Here is a 5,806-nt window from a genome sequence, read left to right as displayed (position 1 = left end):
GGGAAAAAAAAGTTAGATTTTAATAATTTTAAACATTTATAAATGCCAATGGCCTTATATTTGGCCATTGGCATGCTTTCTCAACTGTATGCATCTTTTATTTGGAGATGTCATAGCTCCGTTTAGCTATATGCAGAACGGTACTCCGTTACCAACTGAGTACATTTCTGCAGATAACACTAATCTTCCATGGACAGGTTAGTGTTTCCTGGATTGCAAATTTACCTAATTTGCATAGCTTTCAGCAGCAAATGAGGTAATTTGCAGACCATGACGCTGTCCGTGCAAGAGTAGCTTTAGCAGCTCTCGTGCACGCCCCTGCTGGCTGTACCTGGATCGCACGGCAGACATATTGCCTCCATGAGCTCCTATACTCTTCTTGCACTCTGTGCAAGCTTTCGTAAATCCGGCCCAATATCTTATTTGGGTACAGGATGTCATTATTGTTTTGGGAAAACTTGTCTAGGCTTAGAAAGGCCCTCAAGTCATTAGGCGAGTCTATGAATCTATGAATTACACATCCTGCACCAATGTTCAAATATTAGATGGTGGTATGCCTCTTAACAGTCAAGAATATTGCAGTATGCACAGAGTTTTGGTCTGTCACTCATAAAACTTGTGGTTTTCTAAATAACTGAGAATTGCAGTTTCTAAATAATGACAAATGTTTGAGTTTTAGATTTCATATCCCTCAGAAAATGCATACAATGCAAAACGTGTTATCCTAGCAACACAACTTTCTAAGAACAATTTTTAAAATCTGTCCCTATTTTGGAGTCTCTTTACTTATCATTATTTTGACTTTGTCCTATAGATGGCAGAATACACAAACACACAAATATATATATATATATATATAAATATGATTTACAAATATAGATAGATATAGATCTATAGATATTTTTTTAATTAGACCACGGTTGCAGTACAGTTTTGATTAATTTACATTTTAATGCATGCAATGTAATAACTGATAAAACAAGTTTGATTTAATGTGGTGCTCATAACTCTTAACTTCTTAGAGCTAGAAATCTGGACAAAACCATAAACAATGGGGGGACAAATGCCCCAAAATAGGGACAAATTTAAATATTGCTTTTACAAACTTAGAAAGTTGATAGAATAACATGTTTTGCATTAGTATGAAGTCTGAAACTCAACTGTTTGTCATTGTTTTCTGACTTCCATCATTGACAATTTGCCAGAAAAAACACAATTTTATGAAAAACGGACGAAAATCATGAGGCAAAAATCTGGACATTCTGGAAAACATCTGCAGTTGAGATGCATGGCAGGTGCTTTGCCGTCTTTTCAGTCCGTACAGCAGTCTTTACTGACTCTGACTTAATAACCAGTGAATTGGGCTTTATTGTTTTTGTCCGTACCTTAAACTAAGATAAGGACTGCTTTACTACAAGTAAAACACATAAATGACCCACTCCACGTTTTTAGCAAACTGGGAAAAGGAGGGAGAACAAAACAACTTGATATCAAATGTACGCTTCCGGCTTTTTACATCCACAACATGGAAGTGATACAGGTACTGGCACTCGACATCTCCGATAGGCGCTGCACTTGCTCCGGCTCGTGGGAAGACACGAACCAACTGTTAGCTGATCTCGCGTGAGTCAGTCACATAGGTTATCCTGGACACTGTTGGTGAGCATAACAAAAGCGGAGCTACGCATGGATATTTGAAGTGACCCATTTCAGTTTTAGCCCTCTCATCTCACGTGCCAAGAATCTCACGAGTATCCAAAGTGATAGTTCCTACATTTCTAAATACTTTCCCATTATGTATTGGTGGACACCGAGGTAAGTGTTCTTGGGAGGGGCAATCCAGGAGGAGGGAGTATATTACCTAGCTTCGGTTCGCTGATGAAATTTGGCGCATGCGTACTTAACCATATGATATCAATTTACTGTGCAGAGCCTAATTTGATTGTGTTGTAAACCTGGAATAGTATTAGTGAAGTGTTTTACCTGTGTTGGAAAAATCGCAACTGGTTTTAGTTATTATCTTCAGTAGGGCAGTGAACTATGCTTTCTCTTATCACCGAGTCCTATTTATAATGTAAACTGTGCTGTTTGTCTCTTTTGTGATTTGGTAACTCTTCCATTAAGGGTGACAAAAACGCAGTGATGCAGAAGTGGATGCTGTATTTAGAATAATTAGTGTAATACTGGTTAGAAAAGTTGACATGTAATGTTTTCGGTAACTTTAACATCGACCATGCGGTAATCACCTTCTTTTTTAAATTGCCATGTTATTATTTTAATGTAACGTTCCAGTATTCTGTCTCATCCGTCCTTTATTAGCCCATCATTTCCACTAAATGATCAGATGCCCGAGTACCTTTAAGCTTCTGCACCCTTAACTTGCAGGTGATAGAGGCATTGCAGTAGTACCAAGAAAATCACTCGGTTGAGAACAGTTTGTAGTAGCTAAAGGTAATTATAGTACACTTTGTCAAAATGATTTCCACAAGCTTATTTCTTCTTGATCCTTAAAAAAAGCTTTATTCCAACAGAAAAACCCATTCAAGTAGGCACAAACACTTTCACCCATCTAGGAAGGGCTTCCTCAGACTTTCCTTGCATGGGTAGCAGAACATTCATAAGCTAAGCTGTTGCTGCCCAATTTTTAAGGTGTTGTTCTTGAATGAAAATTTCCTGACAGCAATTCTGTGTCTGTGTGGTGTCAGAAAATTCTTGCGTATAGGTTGAATTTAAATTATTTTGTCAGAACAGTCTATGTTATTTTATCTAGTAGTTTGGGAATTGAGAAACGTGACGATTAGCAGCACCATTCAGACAAATTCTCTATTCTACCTGTCCTCTTCATAAATGCATATTGCACTAAAAAACTATTTTTGTAGTAAATTAATGTTTATGTTCTCCAACTGCACGTTCTCTGTTGTACAAAATACATGTGCTCATTTTGGCTTAAAACATAAATAATTCTTAATATGAAAAATAAATGAAACTGGAAATACGCATTACTGCAAAAATTGTATTTTATTTTTTCTGTCCTTATCAACTTGGCATGGGTTTTGAAAACTTCTGTGCTTATTTTGTGTGGTAGTTTCTGCAAGCATTCCTGACTGCTAAGACAATAAAACTCTTACAAATTAGTATTTAATATTTGAAAAAAAAATGTTTGAATAGCTCGAGAACTGCAGCACGTAACCGTTTTTAAATAATCACTAACATGAAAATCAACTGAAAAAGTACACTAGTGGAACAAGGGGCACAAGGAAGCATGTGGCTTTTTTTCATCTTTTGCAAAGGTGGTAACCTGACAGGGGAGCCTTGCACAGGTGTGTGTCTGTCCACCATACCTCGCAACAGTCCAGATTTTCACATAATGTCCAGATGTTTGCCTTGTATTTTTAGCCTGTTCCTCATAAATCTGTGGTTTTCTGGCAAATCACTGAGGGTTGAAGCTACTAAATAATGACGCACATTTGAATTTCAGACCATGTATATTGGAAAATGCATGTCAACACAAATCCTGTTATTTTAGTAACATTCTATGTTTATTAGAGTAGTATTTAAAATGCTTCCCTATTTTTGGGCCTTTGCCCCCCCCCCCCCCCCCCGCGCTTATTTTAGGCTTTGTCTAGATTTCTTGTGCTGAGAGGTTGAGACGGTATGCTGGCCACAGAAATGCACTGTAGATGTCTGGCTTAGAATGAGGGATTGAAATTGACATTAGTTAAATATGAATCAGGAGTCAAGAATGTTGTAGTAAAGGGATGTAATGAATAAGAAGCATTCAGGTACTGACCCCAAAACATTACTCTGCTTTGTATAGGAACTCTAAAGTAAGTTTGTAAAGGTTTCAGTGAGTGGATTTATGAGAGGTTGTTGCAATATAAGTAGTCATGTTGCTTCTCAATTTACTCGGTCTTCAGGAACTTGCCATGGTCTTTGCATTTTATTTGTTTACAAAAGTAGTTCTCATCTGTGAAATACCCAATCAGTAGTTTGTCAGTGTGTTGGGATTTGTTCTGCATAATTTTCTTTGTAATTCTATTTGCTTTCACTTAATGTATCTATTTAATAGTCAGAAATCAGTTGTTTGGATCTTTATAAATTTGTTTTTCTCCTTGCTGATGTCTATTTTGTAAGAGTTTGGAAAAATTAAAACACATTCTTATACAGTATTCTGCATGCAATGCATGGCACATGCTATTTGGCAGTCATGGAACAAAGTATTTCACAGTATGGTCCACTAAACTGACACAGACCTCAGTAATGTTATGGTTTGCTTCCTTTAATTGTGGCTTTGAATGCACAGCATATCCTTGTCTAGTTATGCAAAAATAAAACCGAGTTGTAGAATGTTTTAAATTGTAGCTTCTATAGCCCCTCCCATAGCCCTATTATTTTTATGTAGCTTAGGTAAAAATAATAGTCACAGCCACCTTGCAGTGCATCAGAAATCAAAGCACAACTTACTTAGCAAGTTAACTATTCTTGGAAACTTCACTGGCAATTCATTTGTAGATGAATTGTTTGTAAGTGTGTGTGTGTGATATTGTACTTTTGCCCTTTATGGTCCTTGGTTTTGGTTAAAAAAGTGTGGAGATCAGTTCAGTTACTCAGTTTATAAACTGATGAAAAATTTTAAACTAACTATATCCATTCAGAGTATAGCAGCTAAGTGTTTGAAATTAGGTAAACAATGAGCTCACTTACTCTATACGTGCTTCTTGCATAAAATAATCTGGACCTTTGCTTATTGAAGGATTACTGCATGTAGAGATGTTACGTAGAAGCCCCTGTTACATTTTCTGACCAAGCCAGATCATTGTGTGTGTGTATCTATCTTTATCTATCTATATCTATCTATCTATCTATCTATATATATATATATATATATATATATATGTATCACAGCAAGAATCCCGCGGTAGTGGTGCTGTGGTAGCGTTGTCGCCTCACAGCAAGACGTTCCATTCGATTCTCAGCTAGAGCGTCTTCTGTGTGGAGGCATACATGAATGGGCATGCCTTCGTTGAAGGTTGTGCGTCAGGGCTGGTAACTCGGCACGTAAAAATCTACTACCAAACATTCCGCTGTGGCGACCCCTAACCGGGATAAGCCGAAAGACACAACAAATATGTATCACAACAAGAGGTTCTCCAGTTTGTTCTGTGTGAAGTCTGAATGTCCTCCCTGCATTCGTGTGGGTTTTCTCTGGGTGCTCCGGTTTCCTCCCGCATTATAAAGACCTGCATCTGGAGCATTTCTCTGGCCTCCGCTGAAAATTGGCTTCATTCCAAGTCAGACTTTCCCGGTTAACAAATGTTAAACAAATAACTATATATTTACTTTACAAGCTCAAAATTTCAAAACTTCGAACTGCAAATGGTCAACACCATAAGACCAAAGTTTTGAAACTGTAATTAAAAAAACATAAAAACAAAAGAATTGTTTTACCCCCCCCCCCCGCATTCCCCACACCCCCTGCTAAATAAATATACCAACTCCAAGACCTCTCTACAGTGAGGAAAATGGTAAATGTTGCTGTTCTGCGCCTTATGGTGATCTCCATTCAAAACGTTTGAAGTTTCAAAACTTCAGTCTACCATTTACAGTTCAAAGTTTTGAAACTTTGAACTTGTGTAGGGAATCCATATATATGTGTGTATGATATATATATTTATCAGCATCAGCCCCTTTTTCCCATTTTCTACATGGGGCCAGGGAATCGTGTTAAATGTCGCCATCTGTCTTGATTCAGTGCCACACTCCTGCCTTCTTCATTATTCATGCCTGACTATCACAGATCTTCTTT

The 5,806-nt window shown here is 37.4% G+C and overlaps 1 protein-coding gene across 1 annotated transcript in view; it reads left to right on the top strand.

The window, feature by feature from the left end:
* The first annotated feature begins 1,581 nt into the window (after nt 1-1,581).
* Nucleotides 1,582-5,806, top strand: part of TMTC4 (transmembrane O-mannosyltransferase targeting cadherins 4) — a 1,460,040-nt gene continuing 1,455,815 nt past the window's right edge. The window contains exon 1 of the mRNA XM_044071235.1: nt 1,582-1,815. The gene's annotated coding sequence lies outside the window, so the exon portion shown is untranslated. The remainder of the gene's footprint in view (nt 1,816-5,806) is intronic.

This window comes from Protopterus annectens, chromosome 5.part0, assembly GCF_019279795.1.
Source record: "Protopterus annectens isolate FY-2018-M chromosome 5.part0, PAN1.0, whole genome shotgun sequence".
Taxonomy (NCBI): domain Eukaryota; kingdom Metazoa; phylum Chordata; order Ceratodontiformes; family Protopteridae; genus Protopterus; species Protopterus annectens.
The sequence above is the reverse complement of the archived record's forward strand: the minus strand, read 5'-3'. Positions and strand labels throughout refer to the sequence as shown.